Source organism: Octopus sinensis, linkage group LG4 (assembly GCF_006345805.1).
Source record: "Octopus sinensis linkage group LG4, ASM634580v1, whole genome shotgun sequence".
In the NCBI taxonomy this organism is placed as follows: Eukaryota; Metazoa; Mollusca; class Cephalopoda; order Octopoda; family Octopodidae; genus Octopus; species Octopus sinensis.
In genome coordinates this window covers 122,314,508-122,336,571 of record NC_043000.1, presented here as the reverse complement: position 1 = coordinate 122,336,571, position 22,064 = coordinate 122,314,508, and positions in this window count along the sequence as shown.

Sequence of the window (22,064 nt, the reverse complement as noted above, 5' to 3'; positions counted from 1 at the left end):
CGACCTTAAGTGACTTCAACACAACCAAAGCATTCTATAGGGGTTTAGTGGAGGGGAGGTACGACGACGAGCTCGGGGCGAACCTGGACGTCGACGAGGAGTACCTGACCCGCCTGTTCGGGACGACTTTCGGGCCAGGGCCCATGGACAACTTCCAGAGATCCCTGGCCTGGCAGTGCTACCGAGAAGCGCTACCCGTTCGGGATAAGCTCTACAGACACGGCTCGAGAAACACGGGGCCGACCTGCCCGAGATGCGGTCAGAGCGACGAAACCGTTCTGCACGCACTCGTTCAGTGTCCAACAATTTCCGACCTGTGGGCTTATGTCGAACAACTGCTGTCACGTGTGGGACGAGTCGGTTTATCAGCTGAGTCTATCGTCAATATTGTCACGCCTCCTTCCTTCAAACGGGAAGGAAGAGCTATTTTCATCATCCTTGTGGCTATGGCGAAAGAATGTATCTGGTGGAGACGCGTCTGAAAGGATTGGAGACAAACACTTTCCTCTCTGGTCAATCTCTCATCAACTTCTTCAAGTACCACTTGAAAAGGAAAGTGAGAGTAGAGAGGCAAGTTTTGTCTAGCGAATGTTTTAAAAAAAGATGGGTGAATGTAGCAAGAATGGCACGTATGAATGACGAAGCCACCTTGAGCATAGTCCTATGAACCCAGAAATCGAAAACAGAGAGTTGCTTATTTGCAAAAAAAAAAAAAAAAAAAAAAGAATATAAAATGTGACTTCATTGACCGAGGTTACCGTGGTCTTTTCCGCAGGCTTTTCTTTCCACGGGTAAACCTCACCTGTCCTCCCCTTTACACTTCATATTGACATTTCTGTGATAACGATCCCTATTGATCATTTTTTTTCCTCTCCCCCCCCCTTTTTTTTTTTTTTTTTTTTTAACCCCCCTTATTTTTGTCCTCTTTCTCTCCTTTTACGATCCCTTTTGATCGAACCTCCCCCTTCCTTTTTTTTTTTTTTTTTTTTTAATACCTCAAAAGAAGCTCTCTACCTTGTAATTTGTTCTATCTGTGTGCAGCCCTGTGTGGCTAATAAAGAAACATATCTATCTATCTATCTATCTATTTATCTATCTATTTATCTATCTATCTATCTATCTATTTATCTATCTATTTATCTATCTATTTATCTATCTATCTATCTATCTATCTATCTATCTATCTATCTATCTATCTATCTATCTATTTATCTATCTATTACCTATCTATCTATCTATCTATCTATCTATCTATCTATCTATTTATCTATCTATCTATCTATCTATCTATCTATCTATCTATTTATCTATCTATCTATCTATCTATCTATCTATCTATCTATCTATCTATCTATCTATCTTCAAAATGGACGGACGCTAGTCATATCGGCTCCAAGTAAGTTGGCCACTTTTACATGTTTAAAACTCCTTGTTGTCAAATATTTTGTTTTAATCGTTGTGCAAATTCATTCACTAAAAAACTGAGAATTATTCACGTAGAATTCCGCCCCTGTATGGGCGAAATTACAAAAAAACTTTCAAAACTTTCGTGGGATTTTTAGCCATTTTTCATTTTGAAAATGGCAACTAGAAACCACGTGGCTAGCCCGCCAGTCATGCAGAACGGTAGCAAAACACTATTGCTACCACTAGCTGCTAAACATCGCAGCGTGAACACCGCTGTCACCACCATCACCACCACCACCACCAACAACACACAAATCTAACGTCGCATTCACCATCGCCGCGACCAAAGACATTAACTTAGATTTCCCCTCACTCCCCACACCACTTGTTGATGATAAGGGACAGAGAAAGGGATTTCAAAAATGAATACAAACGAAAACATGAATGCCAGCACCACCACCATCACCACCAACAACAACAACAACGAAATTGGCACAAAGCCGCCTACCAAAGACAACACCGCCAACACCAACACCACTACTACGACGTCAAATGCTACATCCAAGCCTTCTGCTGCTAATACCGCCAACACCAACACCACTACCATGACTTCAATTAACACTGCCACAATTAACACTTCTACTGCCAAATTCAAAACGATTTTGCGGACGTAACAAAACAAAAAAGAACAATTGTAACATTCACCACACAAGAGATAACCGCACAAAGGCACTCTTCTCCAAAGAAGGAGACAAATTGCACCTTCATATTCCACAACACATCGTGGAAAACACGCAAAAAAAAACATAATTTATAAAGTAATAAACAAAAAAACAAGAAGAACAGAAAATGCACCGCAGGAAAAAATCGATAAATGCCTTCGTCCTGTATGGGACTCCAAGGAATATATCAGTTGGGGAAACAAATTTGGTACAGTCCAAGTACGTTTCCTCAACGAAAGTTTAGCAAAACGTTTTTCCACATTGGAGCTACATTCGGACGACTTGGTAATGATACCAGTCTATTTAAACAAAAGGGTCACGAAAGTCCAAATAAAAAACATACCATTTGATGTCGAAACACAATGGGTGGTCTCTGCCATCTGCTTTGAAATGTCAGAGACAATGTCAGAGACAAACATCCTGGAAATCGCGGTTCTAGGAGAGAAAGACTATGTGGGCAAATCAATCGAATTCCTGCTTCAATTGGATGAAGCAGCAAGAGAGAAGATACCCACCGCTATAGAACTGCCAGGAGGCTACAAACTCTATATAGTGGTAGAGGGCAGGCGACCACGCTGCTATTTGTGTGGAAGCGAAACACACTTGAAAAAGACGTGCCCAACCACTGCACACCAAGAGCAACAACAACAACCACTACCACAACCAAAGCACTCCGGAAAAAAACTCTACTACCCACACCACCATCAACACAGAAGACGACAAGAGAAGCACACCAAGCTAATCCGTCATCAACCAAAAACCACTCGACACCTGAAAAATACCAACACCACCATCAACAGCAAAACCCAAAGGAACAGAAAAACAAAGAAAACACACACAAACTGATCCCCCATCCCTTATACCGCACTCAACACACACAAACACTCAACAACCAACAACAACGAAAACAACAACACAACCACTTACACAGACATACATAGAAGCCCACAACATACCCCCACCCCCTTCTGATTCCTCAGAATTTCGTCGGAAGACGAAACCAGTGAGGAATGGCAAATAGCTACAAAAAGAAGGAAAATAAAGAGCAGAAAACACACCAAACCAAATGCAAACACGAACAAAGCAGGGGGAAATACATCTCCCGAAGACATTTCAAAACCCAACGCAAACAACAGCCACACCAACACCACAAAAACATATACAGCAAACATGCTCACAGCCATAGACACCAAAAACACAAATTTGATGGAATACATCCAATCAAAAACAAACATAACAGAAGATGACATAAAAACAAACAACCACCCATACACAACACCACCAGACCACATCAAAATAATACACATCTCCAAAAGTCTGCACCACACACTCAAAGCATTTTCCCCAGTGCGGTTGGTAAATGCCAAAAATATCTCACAAAGAAACTGTACTGGGATCTTCTCGAGGACAAACCAACGGAGGAGAAAGCAAAAACTTTCGAGCAGTAAGTAACCCTCTGTATTCTAATTCATTAGAACTATGATCAAGATTGGTTGTGTAAATGCGCGTGGCTTGGGGTCCCCTTGGAAACAAGGGTACCTCTTAAATGACATAAAGTCACATAAGTTAGAAATCATAGCCATAAGCGAGACCAGACTCCACAATCCGCGGGCCCTAAAGACCATGTTTGGCGGACAGTTCAACATTTATTTTTCCCCCTGTCTGCCGAGAATGGGCGGTAGTGGCACCGCGGTACTTTTTCACAAGAGTCTGGATCTCAATGTAAGGACAATATTCGTAGACCCGGAGGGTAGACTGGTCGTCCTGGATGTCGACGGCAGCAATGGGTGCGCTTTTCGGCTCGTATCAGTTTACGCACCGCCCTTAACAGGTCGGGCGGATTTCTTTCAACGTCTAGAAGTTTTCTTGGGAACGTCTCGTCCTTTACTCTTAGTGGGGGATTGGAATGCTACCTTAACACGCATGTAGACTACGTGGGTAGAGATAGGAATAGACGGGGATGCAAATGCCTCAGAGACCTGCTCAGACGCTTTCAACTGTCTGACAGGTTTCGACTAGACCACCCGAATGCGCCAACGTGGACATGGAGCAACCGCATCGGGTCGTCGAGATCGTATCTAGATAGGATACTGTGTAGGACAGTAGATAGAGATAGCATAGGATGTCCACAATTCCACATAGTCAGCTACACGGATCACAAACTTGTGACATGTACGCTAGACTTAGGTAAGACACTTAGGCAGGGTCCCGGATACTGGAAACTAAACGCGTCTTTCCCATCGAGACAAGTTTTCAGAGACCGGATTAGCACACTAGTAAAGAGGGCTTTGACGGGAGCCATCATCAACAACAAATGGTGGTTTGCCCTCAAGAGAGCAGTAAAAGCAGAAGCGATTAGGTACAGCAAAGCACTAGCCATAGATAGAAATAGAGTAGAGGGTGAGCTAGTTAAGAAGCTAGAAGAGGCAATTAGAAGCGGCATCGCATCCGACGTTTTGGCGGCGAGGTTGGCCCTCGACCAACACTTCAACGCCAAACACGAAGGATGTGCTGTCAGAGCTAGGATGCGTGCTCTAAGGAACGAAGGTGTTGGAGCCGCGAGAGAGGCCCGGGTGGCAGAGGCGCAACAGGGCAACAAAGCCACCATTCGGTCACTGGTAGATGAACAGGGGCGCGAATTGCTCGAGCCAAGTAAAATGTGTGAGGCCTTTCAGCAGCATTTTGCCCGACTGTTTGGACGAACGAGTGGAGGGCAAGAACGTAGGGTGGACTTCAGTGCCTACCTACATAGCCTACCACGACTCTCTCGACAAGAAAGGCAGGGTGCTGCGAAGGTGCCATCACGGCGGCGGAAGTGCGGGAAGCGATGGCAGAATGCTCGAGGGACAAATCACCGGGTTTGGATGGTCTACCCTACGAGCTTTACAATTGTATGCCAGACTTGTTTGGAGATCTCTTGGCGGCGGTGTACTGCAACTGGCAGCAAAACGGGAGCATTCCTGGTTTTGTGAGCCGAGGAGCCGTAACACTGCTGAAGAAAGATCTAAACAAGGGAAATGTAATAGATAACTTTAGGCCCATCACTCTGCTTAATGCAGACTTGAAAATTTTGGCCAAGGTGCTAGCCAAGAGGTTGGCGCTTGTCATCGAGAAACTGGTCGACAAGGCGCAAACATGCGCCGTGCCAGGCCGGACCATCCATGACAACCTCCATCTGATGCGCTACATCATAGACAGGGTAGTTAACGAACCTGGCATGGGTGGGGCCCTGATCAACTTGGATCAATCAAAAGCCTTTGATAGGGTAGACCATCGATACTTGGAGGCAGTCCTGAGAGCGGCTGGTTTCGGTCCCGTCTTCCGCGGCTGGATAGCTGCCTTGTACAGAGGCATCCGTTCGGTAATTCGCGTAAATGGACATCTATCGAGACCTTTCGACATTGCACGTTCGGTCCGTCAGGGATGCCCCCTCTCGGCGCTTCTATACGTATTGACTCTTGAGCCACTACTGCGGAAGCTGGCGACTCTAAGGGGCATCCCGCGAGAATTGGGATGCGGGACGAGCGTGTCTGCATACGCGGACGACGTCACCGTCATAGTGTCTAGCCACGAGCACATCGAGCTGGTCGGCGAGACACTGAAAAACTACGAAGCGGTGACAGGAGCGAAAATCAACCGGGAAAAGTCAGTGGGCTTGCGACTAGGCACCTGGAGAAGCAAGCCCATGCCGTCCACCAGCGCCTCCGTCGTGGGACGCTGGACCGACGGCCCGGTTGAGTTGCTCGGGGTCTGGTTTGGTCCGGACCTCCAAGTGGAGAAGAACTGGAACGAGATAACGAGTAGGGTGGTCACTCTCGCCCGGCAATGGGCCGAGAGGAAACTGTCCCTAAAAGGTCGAGCGGAGGTGGCGAACACGTACATCGCGTCCGTCATCTACTACCGCCTGACCGTCGTACCTTGTCCCGACCCTACCATCACCAAACTACAACAACGCATCCTCTTTCGCTTCTTGTGGAAAGGATGCGTCCCGATGGTCAGGCGATCCATTTGCTGTCAACACCCGTTAAAAGGAGGGCTGGGCATGCCGTGGTTGATGATGCGCAGACACGCGCTGAGACTGCGACATCTCTGGCTCTATGTAGACGACGGTGAACAGGTGTGGTCGCCGTTTGTGAGGCACGCTTTCCCGCAGCTCGTCTCCATGACCGAACTGCAGTCGTGGATCAAAAAGAGGCCGAGGAAGGGCGAATGGCACCGCGAGTGTCGCGTTGCTCTCAAGCAACTCTGCCGTCCTGGGTCGACCTTAAGTGACTTCAACACAACCAAAGCATTCTATAGGGGTTTAGTGGAGGGGAGGTACGACGACGAGCTCGGGGCGAACCTGGACGTCGACGAGGAGTACCTGACCCGCCTGTTCGGGACGACTTTCGGGCCAGGCCCATGGACAACTTCCAGAGATCCCTGGCCTGGCAGTGCTACCGAGAAGCGCTACCCGTTCGGGATAAGCTCTACAGACACGGCTCGAGAAACACGGGGCCGACCTGCCCGAGATGCGGTCAGAGCGACGAAACCGTTCTGCACGCACTCGTTCAGTGTCCAACAATTTCGACCTGTGGGCTTATGTCGAACAACTGCTGTCACGTGTGGGACGAGTCGGTTTATCAGCTGAGTCTATCGTCAATATTGTCACGCCTCCTTCCTTCAAACGGGAAGGAAGAGCTATTTTCATCATCCTTGTGCTATGGCGAAAGAATGTATCTGGTGGACGCGTCTGAAAGGATTGGAGACAAAACTTTCCTCTCTGGTCAATCTCTCATCAACTTCTTCAAGTACCACTTGAAAAGGAAAGTGAGAGTAGAGAGGCAAGTTTTGTCTAGCGAATGTTTTAAAAAAAGATGGGTGAATGTAGCAAGAATGGCACGTATGAATGACGAAGCCACCTTGAGCATAGTCCTATGAACCCAGAAATCGAAAACAGAGAGTTGCTTATTTGCAAAAAAAAAAAAAAAAAAAAAAAAAAATATAAATGTGACTTCATTGACCGAGGTTACCGTGGTCTTTTCCGCAGGCTTTTCTTTCCACGGGTAAACCTCACCTGTCCTCCCCTTTACACTTCATATTGACATTTCGTGATAACGATCCCTATTGATCATTTTTTTTCCTCTCCCCCCCTTTTTTTTTTTTTTTTTTTTTTTAACCCCCCTTATTTTTGTCCTCTTTCTCTCCTTTTACGATCCCTTTTGATCGAACCTCCCCCTTCCTTTTTTTTTTTTTTTTTTTTTTTTTTAATACCTTCAAAAGAAAAAAGCTCTACCTTGTAATTTGTTCTATCTGTGTGCAGCCCTGTGTGGCTAATAAAGAAACATATCTATCTATCTATCTATCTCTTTATCTATCTATTTATCTATTTCTATCTATCTTATCTATCTATCTATCTATCTATCTATCTATCTATCTATCTATCTATCTATCTATCTATCTATCTATCTATCTATCTATGTCTATCTTTCTATATAGTTGGAATTTACAAAAAAAACACAAAAGAAAAACAAAGCAAAAGACGAAGACAGGTGTGTAAACAACAAACAGGTGTATTAGTTTAACGCCCAGGAAGCTGAGAAAGTCTTTTACGTTTCGAGCCTACGCTCCTCAACAGAAAGGAACATAAGAAAATGTACAGAGAGAGAATGAAAAAAAAAGCTTTAGTTGCTAGCGGTCGATCATATACGTAATCGTGACGCTGGCATTTTAGTCTTATTCAGTTCCTTCAATATGTATTATACTAAAATATGTTGCATGAAAAGTAATTACCATATGTAATCATGGAAAAAAAAATTACATGACCGCAGTTGGAATGACAGCCTTAGTTCGACCATAATAAAGTCTCCTCCGTTGTAACATTAATGAAACAGAAATATAAAAGAAATTGGAATATATCCTATGTTCTTTGCTGAGATACTGATTTCAAATTTTAGCACAAGACCACCAAAGAAGGGTTTTAAGTAGATTACGTCGACCACAGTGATCAACAGATACTTATTTTATCGACCTCGAATGATGAAATCCAAATTCGATCTGGGTGGTAACTGGACACAAGAAAGTAAAGACAGATGGAAGGCCATCAAGCATTTTAGTTTGGGATGCTAATGATTCTGCCGGTTCACCACTCTCTCTGTTTCGAGATATTAAACACACGATATTTAAGTCACACATATACAATTACAAAGCCAGTACACACTTCATGTTACTTAATTTTGACTTGACGTATAAAAACGATAAAGTGCCGTTTATAATGCCTTTAAAGAGCCCTTGCAACACTTGCCAAATGAAATAAGAAAATAAATTATATCTTTTTGATTGATATTCTTGGCAAGCCTTCATTGATACAATTCCAGGATAATGCTCGTTTGGTAAAATTATATTTTATTTCCAATGAAGCAGTTCAGAACTAATTTGATCTAAATAGGACGGTGAATATGTCATTTGAAGACTACTCACACACGTTCTCATTATAAGTCTGGTGTAAATATTTCGTTGTTAGCTTAGGCTATATAATTTATTCGAAAAAATCTCAGCTTACTTATCTGTTAGAACAAAACCCTGGTCTTGTGTGAATATTCGTTGTGATAGTCATGTGCCCAAACGGAATGAAAATTTGATTCTCGTCCACTTAAATCTCTAATATTGTAATTGAAATATAACACCTAAAAATTGTTTTGGGTCTTACCATGCATTTCTAGTGAAATTATTGTGTTTAGCAGTAGCCGGACGAAGAAAGCAACATTAAGTTTCTTTAAGTGTATCATGTGTTTGACGAATATCAATAATGCTTCAAAAATAGAATATTGTTTTCGAGGACAGTTAACATGGATGAAGTGAATTATAAATATTCATTGTGAAGATAATATATCATACAACATCAACCCTTGCTTTTATTTCATGTGAGTTTAGCAAATAATTAAAGATATTTAAATTGATTCGGTAGGGGCCCTTAGTAATTTTGGTTTCAATTTTATTTTTTAAGAAACTAAATTTAGATTTGCAACATCACACACACACACATACACACACCTCTTTCTCTCTCTTTCTCTTTCTCTTTCTTTTTATCCCCTCTCAATCCTTCAATGAGTATATATAGGCAAAGAGAGAGAAAGACAGAGAGCGTGTATATATTTATGACGGGGTGCATGCATTGTTACAGCCCAGTATTTAAATGAGTAACGTTATATATGGACATGTAAGCATGTATACGTACATAAATGCATTTATACACACACAGATACGCACACATACACATGCATATACACCTATACACATAAACTCGAAAAAATGCACAGAATGATATATTTGAATACAGATGCTCTGCTGCGCTTTCATCAGACACATCAGAAAGAAAACTGTCAATACTATATTCCCTGATTGATTACTTCTCGTTATATATTTATTCGCTCTGTTTCTGCCTGTAGTTCATGATCTTTTGCATCTTCCATTTTCCGTAATCTCGCAAAATCTCGAAGCCCACTCTTACAAATTAAATGGGGGTGTTATCATCCAGTGCTCAAACTCTGAGTGCATTACTGCGTGTATATTCGTACGAAATCCATAGCATCTGATTCTAGAAATTACCAATGGATACGACAATAAATATTCATGAAAACGCTTGGAACACCTTCAGTAATGATTCATACAAAACATTTTTTTAGTCAGAGGTAGAAGAAAATAGATGAGAAGTCACTATCAAGATTTATGCAGAGTAAAAAGATCTATGCAATAATTAATCCACTCATAAATTGCAGAAATTTTGTCAAAACCACTAAATTTAAAGGACAAAACAGCAGTTGTAACTTCTGAATTGCTGTTAAAGCTATTGATCTTGCCAAGAAATTTCGTTGTGAGTTTAGGCTATAAAATAAAAGGAAGAAGGACTTAACGTTTCGAGCGGAGCTCTTCGTCAGGAATATAGAAAAAAAGAAAATGTCCAAAGAATGGAAGACGGAGAAAGAGGCAGCTTTTCCAATATAATGGAAGTAAATTATATTTCACCTACATAAGGCGTTGCTCCATCATGGCCGCAATCAAATGACTTAAACAAGTAAAAAAACATAAATAAAAATAAATACAAATCATATCAGATCAGAAAGTTTTAACATCACACACACATCCAATCAAAGCAATATCTCATTCTAGATAACCGAGTTGTTCGTTCAATCCACTTCACATTAGAGCTCAAGTAGATCGATCAAGTAGATCACCACCCCAATATCAATAGCAATTCAGTTTATAAATACTTTAACCATGTTCCCCCACATATTCGTTGATCTCTCCACATTTACCGATGTACCATTTAATATAGCAAGGGAACAAAAATAAATAACAACTTAAAATGCACCAACTCAAGAAAACCACCCATCCCTGGCGTTTCACCCCCCGACTATAATACATGCAATTCCCCACCGTCTAGAAACTTCATGACAAAATTTACAAATATTTAAATGAATATTATACAATGTGTAAAGGTGCATGGCTCAGTGGTTAGAGCGTCCGGCTCACAAGGATGCGGTATTGAGTTCGATTCTCGGACCAGGTTGTGTGTTGTGTTCTTGAGCATGACACTTTATTTGACGTTGCTCTTGTTCACTCAGATGTATCGGCCCTTTCCTTACTCTTGGACAACATCGGCGGCGTGAAGAGGGGAGTCTGGTATGTACAGGTGACTGTTGGGCTTCCATAAACAACCTTACTCGGGTTTGTGCCTCGGTGGGTAACTTTCTAAATGCAACCCCGTGGTCATTCATGACCGAAGGGGGTGTTTTATTGTACAATATAAACAACTACAACGACGATGCAACAAAACATCATTATGTCACTTTAAATAACCTCCACAATAATTTCTGTATCGACTCATTGCCGTAGTTCGTATAATGGAATGAGATACTGCTCAAAGTGGGTGTCAGCCACCAACATACAACTCTGCTTGTAACTCCTTACACCACAAATACTTCTCCTCATCACACATGCTAGTTTGCTGAATATAATATGAATGAAAGATAAATACGCGTCGAAGATTGCCATATGGAATTCCTGAAGGCATATTTATGACGACAATGGGAAAGGACTGAACTTGATGGCGAATTCATAACACTTCATTTTTCACATGTATATTTTCTCTTATGCAACATACAGTCTACACTAGTTAGATTAATTATTGCAATTTACGGTCAATAGCGATCATATCATATGAAAATAATCGTAGTCAGCTGGTTATTAATAGTGATCACCTCCCATGCAGGCACACAATTGTTTTAAATCCCTAATACCACTAAATTTCATGCGATATCGCAACTCTCATCCATACATATTTACATAGTCGAATAAGAAACCGAAAGCCATTTGTACAATATTATATATTTGAAAACATGAATAAAAATGGCTTTTCTGATTATTGTTCCACTGTAACGATTAGATGTCTATAAGTTCACAAAAGTTGTAAATGGATACGTTTGTTAACGAACTGTAAGTGATTTTCACCGAATTCTAGCCACGTTGCGAAATGAGGGGAATGTACCTGACAACTAGATGCTGTTATTGTTTTCTTCCTCCACGTTGATGTCGTTTTACCTTTCTCTGTTTTACATGAGGGAGAGCCGTATTCGAAAGCATTTCAGCATTGCTAATAACGGCTCATTAGACTGTCTTACAACTATCTAATCTTACATGTTAAGGAGGGTTTTGATTTTATGAACATAAGAATGACATTTCAAGCTATTTGTGCAATCATTCTGATAATATAACGTTGGCACGCGATGAGAATATAGAACCGGGTGATAAGATTCAGTAATAGGATAGAGACTTCACAAAGTGCTACATATTAATTCGAATATTTCAATAAATCTCTGTACAAGATATAGCTATAGCTAAATTATCACAGGTACGATAATTGCTGTTAAAGTTTATTTGGTACTAGCAATATCAATGTTCGTGCTTTCTTGGTTGTGGTTGCATAATTATTCTAATAATTTTCTACAATTACAACAGACATTGCTGGTATGCACAACTCAGAAAGTGTGAGCAAGCCTAAGACCTCAACCATTGCATCTTTGACGTTCTTCAGTAATTTGGATATATTTTATACAAATTATCGGATTTCCACTTATTCAGGTCTCCGCAGAATAGTTTTAATGGTAAACATTTCAATTCCTTGGATGACGTAAAAAGATGCCTTGATGAATTCTTTGCCATGAAACCACCTCAATTCTCGGAAGAGGGTATTTTCAAGTTAAAGGAAAAATGGAGACGCATTCTGCAACAAAATGGTTCATATTTGATTGATTAAAAATGCACTGGCAAGTATTTATTGACCTTTTACTTTCCTTTAAAAATCGGCACGAACTTTCCGGACAACCCAATACCTGACGACTAGATGCTGTTACTGTTTTCTTCCTGCACGTTGGTGTCATATTACCTTTGTCTGTTTCACAAGAGTGAGACCCGTATTTGAAAGCATTTCAGTATTTATTTGTTAGTAGCAAATACAATGTTCGTATCTTCTTGGTTGTGGTTGTATACTTATTCTAATAATTTCCTACAATTAGCATAGGCATCGCTGGTATGCCCACCTCAAAATGTGTGAGCAAGCCTATGTTCTAAACCATTGCATCTTTGAGGGTCCTTAATAATTTGGATACATTATCTAATGAGTTCTTCCCCCTATTTAAAACAATGTGATGAGACGAGAAAAAATTGCACGTATTTCAGTTTAGCCGAGGAAGTAAGTAAATGCTTTCCTCATTCGCTTGTTGCCGGTATTGCTGAAGCAGTTGTTGAAATGTGTGTTGTTTTTATTATGATGATGGTATTGTAATTTACTTCGTGCAGTTACTGTCTTGTTTCGTCTCAGAAACTTTTATGTAGTAGCTTGTTATAAATAAAACACATTATTATTTGTTTCATTCTATAAAACGGTAAAAAAGACAAGCTAATTCCACACACACACACACACATATATACATACATATACATACATATATATACACACACATATATATGTTACATGTATATATATATACATATACATATATATATATATATATATATCATATGTATGTGTATCTATATAATATGTAATTTATGTATATATATTTATGTATATTTATATATATATATATATGTATATATACATATACATATATATATATATATATATACATATACATATATATATATATACGTATATATATATATATATATAATATATATTATATATATATATATATATATATATATTATATATATATATATATATATATATAATATATATATATAACATATACATATATATATATATATTATATATATATTATAATGGAAATGTGAAATAGATATTTACCAAACATACTTACCAGACTATTTCCATTCCTGTGTCCATTTATTTACTGTCTCTCCAACCTTTCGAGCGGAAAATTTCCAATTTCTGAAAGAAACCGTTCTTTGGATTGATGATGAAAATTTTGCAATATGAGATATTTCTCAGCTGTCACATATCAGAGTTGAAACACAGAAGTGAAATCAATCTTCAGCTTAATCAGTAAAACTGTGAGATTGAAGGAGAAGAGAGGAAAAGTTTGGTGTGGAGTTTGTGAAGAAGAATAGTAAAGTTATTGGTTCGATTCTATCGATTAGAAACATTGGTTCTTTACATATATCTAGTCTTTTATACGTGTTTGTATATGTGTGTATATACACGAACATATATACATAATATATATATATATATATATATATATATATATATATATATATATATATATATATATATAGATAAATAGATAGATAGATAGATAGATAGAAAGATAGGTAGGTAGGTAGATAAATAGATAGATAGATAGATAGATAGATAGATAGATAGATAGATAGATAGATAGATAGATAGATAGATAGATTGATTCATTCATTGATTCATTCATTGATAGATAGATAGATAGATAGATAGATAGATAGATAGATAGATAGATAGATAGATAGATAGATATAGATATTTCTTTAATCCTTTAATTATTTAAGTTGTCTCAGCTTGAAAGCTGCGGTCATACTGGAGGACCAATGTTGGTTTTGCTAGACCTTCATTATTTGAGGGTGGTTGATCCTGCTGCCGTCATCTGTGTTTCTTGCCTACAGGTAGGCTCATTCGGATCCCTTGATATGAGGGAGTCCATTTTTACTTTTTTGAAGACACCTACGTCCAGAACATGCAGGTCTCTCAGGCGTCTTGGAAGGACGTTGAAGAGCCGTGGGACCTTGAAATCCAAGTTATTGCAGTTTCTGTTCGTGTGCATTGATAGCGTTGCTGGGATATTTGACACTATATATATTATATATATATATTTATATATATATATATATATATATATATATATATATATATATTATATATATATATATATATATATATATAATATATATATATATACACACTCTATATATTTCCTTTTATTATGCAGTACAATCATTCCTCAATATAATTACAATCCCTTGTTCGATTTTCTTGACATTTTTACGGGATATGTAGGATTATGTATCCCATATCCCGTTTATTTTTAGTCTAAATCGGTGTATATTTAAAAAAGAAAATGAATAAAAACACGTTTATAGAGTGTTTTATTTTATTATGCAAGTTAACAAATATTATATAAACTACATAATATGTGATTTACACATGGAACTAGACCATGAACAGACCATTAATCTATACGTATATCTGCCACCATATAATTATATTTGCAAACAATTATCTATATAATTTACGTCATTCTATAGCCTCCTTTGCCATCTGTAACTTTTAATATTCTCTCATCAACTGATTTTATCAATTTCTCAACAATCTCACTTTTAATATTAATTGCAGAAGTTTTTATTGCTTCCCAAAGTAAATCCTTTTTCAGATATTGTTTACCATTAGAATATAACACATTTTGTTTAATAGTTGAACACAAATTCTCTATTGGGTTTAGACCTGGAGATTGGCGAGGGCCATCCCTTTAACTTATGTTTTTTGAAACCTTTCTTAACTAAATGGCTAATAGTGAGTTTGGCAGAGTATGAACGGGGCATTATCATGTAATAAATATGTGCTTTAACCTGAGACCTCGCGATGTTCAATTGTACCAATGGAAGAAGTCGTCATCTAGAAACTTTCAATAATCTTCATAATGTATTTTGACTCCATCAGTAACTTTAATTGGACCTATAATGACTCCTCCAACTATACTACAGCAAAACATGATTACTCCACCACCCTGCTGTCCACTTAATCGTGTTGGTTAACATTTTCCATTTAACATCCAGCCTCTTGCCCCTTCATCAGGTGCATCTAATGTTGCTCTGAACTCGTCAGTAAAAATTAATTTCTAAAGTCTCTCTATATATATCTTTTTGCCCACGTTACTCTTTTTTTATGTACTTTATTTAAAGGAGGCAATTTTGCGAAATGTTTGACTTCACCTATTTCTTTTAGTATTGCGCTACGTTTTCCCTTTTATGTTAGAGAATCCTGCCTCTTCAAAGATTTCTTTGCTAGTTAACCCACATCTTTTTACACATAATGCTTTTGAGTTTTCTCTTATCTCTATTTGTGATGTTCTTGAAACCCGTTTTCTTCCATATTCTTAATATCACAATATTTTGTACCTGTTTTTTATTGTTATGTGATATCTGTTTAATTTTTTAGAAATTACAATTGTCGTATCCGCTTCTCTCAGTAGTTTCACTATTTCTTTCTTCTCTTTTGATGTTATATCTGAAATTTAGAAAAAGAAACATTTCAGAATCATATATCACATGTGCGAGAGCAATATCTTGTTAACTCGCATAATAAAAAGAAACACCCTATAAACGTGTTTTTCTTCATTTCCGTTTTGAATGTACACTGATTTAGACGAAAGGTACACGAGACATGGGATACAAAATCCTACATATCCCGTAAAACGTTTAAAAAAACTGGACAAGTGTTTTTTTAATTTTATTCAGGAATGATTGACCTGGATAATAAAAGAAAATATAGTGTCACCCCTCCCTCGTAACCCTACCGACCCCTACATATTTATCGACCCCAAAATGATGGTAGGCGGAATTTGAACTCAGAACGTAAAGACTGACGAAATACTGTTAAGCATTTCGCCAGACTTGCTAACATTTCTTATTTATTGCCCGCAAGGGGGAAAACATAGAGGGGACAAGCAAGGACAGACAAAGGGGTTAAATCTATTACATCGAACCCAGTGCGTAACTGGTACTTATTTAATCAAACCCCGAAATTTGAACTCAGAACGTACGGCAGACGAAATTACGGCTACGCATTTCGCCCGGCGTACTAACGCTTCTGCCAGATCGCTACCTTCATTAATGTAATATTATAAATACAAGAGGAGTTTCGAATGAGGTCAACTCCTGCTGTGATCTGTACAAAGACATGATGTGGTTAGATTCTTTCGGATAAGGCCTTCGACACTTAAGTAAATGGTGATGAAGAATTGTAAGGTAGACGATTTTATCCCAAGTAGATATTTGTTTTCTTACCAACATCCTTCACATAGAATCAACATCTTTCGTCGTAAGAACTACATTATTTCGGTATTACGATTCTTATTCATTCCCCAACCTCTGCAAATGTTCTCCTATACACATTTTGTACTATGTATTTTCAGAAAGTTTCTTCTTTTTCTTTCGTGCATAAAAGTAATCTTATGACTTATTTTGTTGTTTGAAAAATTTCTCCAAACGCATTACTACTTTATAACATGAAAACCAATGGGGAAAAGTAACTTAGGGTTACGATAAATTTATCAGAAACGCTTTACAAAAATCCTGTTACGCAAGAAATTTCTGTATTTCGTCAGTTCTACAAGGTACCGTATATATTTTTTATCATTGAATTCATAATATTACGATATACTATTATCAGAAAAGTAGATGATAAAAATAACACACCAAAACAGTTTCATACTATGACAAAGTGGCCATACCTAGGCATAGGGCAATTTACATAAATAGGTTGCCAATATTCATTCTAAAATATATCAGCCAATGCAAATAAAAAAAAACTGTAAAATATGGGGAAAGAGAAGCTAAAATCACTAATTTATATTTTCTATTTATCATGAAGGATTTCAATATCCGTCAACAATTCAGGGTCAGATCCAAGTGGTAGCAATTGAGTGAGGGTCATTAAGGTAAGATGCCAGATGGTCTTATAATACCATGAAATAAGCCACTTGGAATACTGTAGGTATGAAAGGTGGCGAGCTGGCAGAAACGTTAGCACGCGGGGCGAAATGCGTAGCCGTATTTCGTCTGCCGTTTCGTTCTGAGTTCAAATTCCGCCGAGGTCGACTTTGCCTTTCATCCTTTCGGGGTCAATTAAATAAGTACCAGTTACGCACTGGGGTCGATGTAATCGACTTAATCCGTTTGTCTGTCCTTGTTTGTCCTCTGTGTTCAGACCCTTGTGGGTAGTAAAAAAATAACTATTTCGTCTGTCTTTACGTTCTGAGTTCAAATTCCGCCAAGGTCGACTTTGCCTTTCATCCTTTCGGGGTCGATAAATTAAGTACCAAATGCATACTGGGGTCTATGTAATCGACTAGCTCCCACCTCAAAATTTCGGGTCTTGTCCCTAGAGTAGAAAAGTATATTGTAGGTTTGAACTCATAACACAAGGAACCTGGGATAAATACTACAACGCGTCTGAATTACCTCCATTCTTGACTGCCTAGCATCTTTCTAGCGTGCTCGAAATGAGGAAATACAAAGCTGTCCACGGTAGCATTTACAATTCAAACACATAGAGCAGTAGAAATATGTAGCATTCTATCAACACTCTAACTGCTCCGCCAGTTTGCCTCGGTTTTATACATGAATTATTTTCATATAAACGTTGTGAATGCTGTCATTCCTTGTCTCCTTATACTTGACTAATCTTACTTTATTATTAATCGACCATATGAATGTAGCTTATTGGGATTCTTTTACTCTTTTACTTGTTTCAGTCATTTGACTGTGGCCATGCTGGAGCTTGAGCAATACTACCCCCAGGACTTATTCTTTGTAAGCGTTTTACTTATTCTATCGGTCTCTCTTGCCGTACCGCTAAGATACGGGGACGTAAACACACCAGCATCAGTTGTCAAGCGATGTTGGGGGGGACAAACACAGACACACAAACACACACACACAAATACATACACATATATATATATACATATATACGATGGGCTTCTTTCAGTTTCCGTCTACCAAATCCACTCACAAGACTTTGGTCGCCCGGGATTATATAAAAAAAGACACTTGCCCAAGGTGCCACGCAGTGTGACTGAACCCGGAACCATGTGGCTGGTAAGTAAGCTACTTACCCCTCAGCCACTCACAAGGCTTTGGTCGGTTCGAGGCTATAGTAGAAAACACTCGCCCAAGGTGCCATGCAGTGGGACTGAACCCAGAACCATGTGGTTGATAAGCAAGTTACTTACCACACAGCCATGCCAACGCCTAAATTTTGAATGCCTAAAATCTATATTTTTGCATTTATCACAGTTGAAGATATTAAGGCATATTTTCTCTAATAAATTATCCTGAATTTACAAACAATTTGCGCATTGTAGACTTTCATTATACTAATTAAAATATGTTACTATGACTTCTGTTATCTCCGCTTCTTAATTTACCAATATACTACAGACATGGATCCATTGCGTTTTTTTTTTGTTAACATCTACATCGTTACATTTTGAGATCCTACAAGTAAGCTGAAAAAAGATTGTTGTGTTTCTTTAAATTCCAATTGTACGTGTAACCAGCAAGATTTAACAAACAATTTAAAGCTGAAAAACGTGCTGAATATTCCTCTGAGATTTAATTTTCTCTCGTTTTCATTACTCTTTTTCTCTTTTACTTCTGTCAGTGATTTGACTGCGGCCATGCTGGAGCACCGCATTTAGTTGAGCAAATCGACCCCAGGACTTATTCTTTGTAAGCCTAGTACTTAATCTATCGATGTCTTTTACTGAACCGCTAAGTTACAGGGACGTAAACACACCAGCATCGGTTGTCAAGCGATGTTGAGGGGACACGCACAGGCACACAAACATACAAACACACACATGTATATATATATATACATATATACGACGGGCTTCTTTCAGTTTCCCTCTACCAAATCCACTCACAAGACTTTGGTCGCCCGGGATTATATAAAAAAAGACACTTGCCCAAGGTGCCACGCAGTGTGACTGAACCCGGAACCATGTGGCTGGTAAGCAAGCTACTTACCACACAGCCACTCCTAAGCCTAGAAGATTTAAAATAATATTTATGTACTTTCTTCGTTTTGAAGCTTTCTTGCACATAGATACCAATAACTGGATCCATGTCTGTAGTATATTATTATAGTCATTCCATGTTTTGCAGAGACCTTCTCTTCTCCGGCTGATCTTCCATTGTGAGTTTGCTGATCAGGAGTTGAGTTTCTGAAACAAATGAGTGTGTATTTAGAAACCTATTTTGCCCTGCTGGAATTGAAGTAGTTATATATCCTATGTCATGTCACTGTATTTAAGCGCAAAGAAGACAACTTATGCTTCTGCAGAATCTATGATATTTTATACTGGAAATTCACATGTTTTAATTCCTCAGCTATTCAGATACTATTTCCGGCTTCTCACCAGATTATAAAATATTCAATAATACGTATATGCGCTTCTAAAAAATAACTTCAGCGTGATGTTTGGAATTTTAACATTTACTGGTGCATTATGTTGTTCCATTCATTCATTTTTTGTAGGGGTTCACAATTTTGCGTCGTCTATCGCTTATATTCTCTCCGTTTTAATAGAATCGCACATATCAAAGTATAGTCAACTTCTTACTCTTTTACTAGTGTACATATACATGCATAGATACATATATACATGTATAGTTGAATATATATATATGTATTTATGTATATGAATGGATATAGTATGTATGTATATATATATATATGTATATATGTGTATATATGTGTATATATCTTCTCTTATTCTTCTGTTCTTTTACTTGTTTCAGTCATTTGACTGCGGCCATGCTGGAGCGCCGACTATAGTAGTAAAAATGGACCCCAGGACTTATTTTTATAAGCTTACTACTTATTCTATCGGTCTCATTTGCCGAACTGCTAAGTTACTGAGACGTAAGCACACCAGCATCGATTGTCAAGCGAATACACACATATATATATACTTATGTATATATATATTATATATATATATATATATATATATATATAATATATATATATATATATGTATATATATATATATATATATATATATATATATATATATATATATCGGGCATCCTTCAGTTTCCTTTCACCAAATCCACTCACAAGGCTTTGGTTGGCCCGAGGTTATAGTAGAAGACACTTGTCCAAGGTGCCACGCAGTGGGACTGAACCCGGGGCCAAGTGGTTGGTAAACACGCTACTTACTGAATATATATATATATATATATGTATATATATATATATATATATATATATATATGTGTGTGTGTATGCATGTATGTATGTATGGATATATATATATATATATATATTATATATATATATATAATATATATATATTATATATATATATATGTATATATATATATATTATATATATATATATATATATGTATTTATGTATATGAATGGATATAGTATGTATGTATATATATATATGTATATATATATATATATTTGTAGATTGGTTTAACTTACAATGTAATGTAATATAAGCAGTCTATTTTAATTTATATTATTATTTTAGAAATAATATATTAATTTGTTTTAGATTTTAAATTTAGGTTTATCTGCTATTATAATATGAAAGGAATTTTTCTGCAATTATATTCTCACTTGTTTTGATATGCTTATATGTAAGGGAAACTACTCCGTTTTACTTGACGGAAGCCATTTGTAAATATGCGGTATTGTTTTCTTTTAATATCTTCCTATTAACTTTGAATTATTGTATCGATTATGTTCTAGTGAATAATATATTAGATTTTAATTTTTTAATTAGTTAACTCTATAATTTTTAATAGTTAATAATTAATTTTTTCATTAACTTGTCGATTTTTTTTTTGTATAGACGTTTATTGCAAATGTCGTTAACAAGTATTTATAAATTGTGAGATGTCATTTGAATTAACGCTGAAGTGTATTTATATATTTTCTGTTTTCGATTGCTCTGGCATTTGGTTAATTTCTTTCTATCATTATTTAATTCTTTGCTCCATTGTGAGCTATTGTAAAGTTCTTTATATCTGTTGGTAGATCTCATTCATTCCAATAATGAATTCCTGACGAAAAGCCTAATTTGTGAGTTCAAAAAAGAATTATATTTCGTTTTGTTTTGAATCAATTAGATTTGGAAACACCTTGTAGAGTTTTTTATTGGATATATGTACCACCTTGGAATAAAGTAACGTCTACACTTCTAATTTTTCCTTTCCTTATAATTTATTGTACCAATATTGAATATACAGATTTATATACACATATTCTTTGCTTTGGATTGAATCAGCGAACTTGAATGTTTAACATCCCTTTGAAGAATTTAAGTCCAATCTTTTACTCTATGTATATATATATATATATATATATATATATATATATATATATATGTATATATTGTATAAAGGATCACGGGGAAAGCCAAAGCAATGCGAAGTAAATGGAAGGTAAAGTACAAGAAAACAAATATGTGAATTAATGTATTAATGTATTACCTTGTATTCAATATTTCTTGGTTAATTGTTTCTGAGGCCATCCTCATACACCAAAAGAAAAACCAATATCAACAACAGAAAAGAGTTACATGAAGTTAGCTGGTGGTTATGCCAACATATTTCCGCGCATGTCCACTCCAGGCATGCTCACACACACACGCACATCGGCAA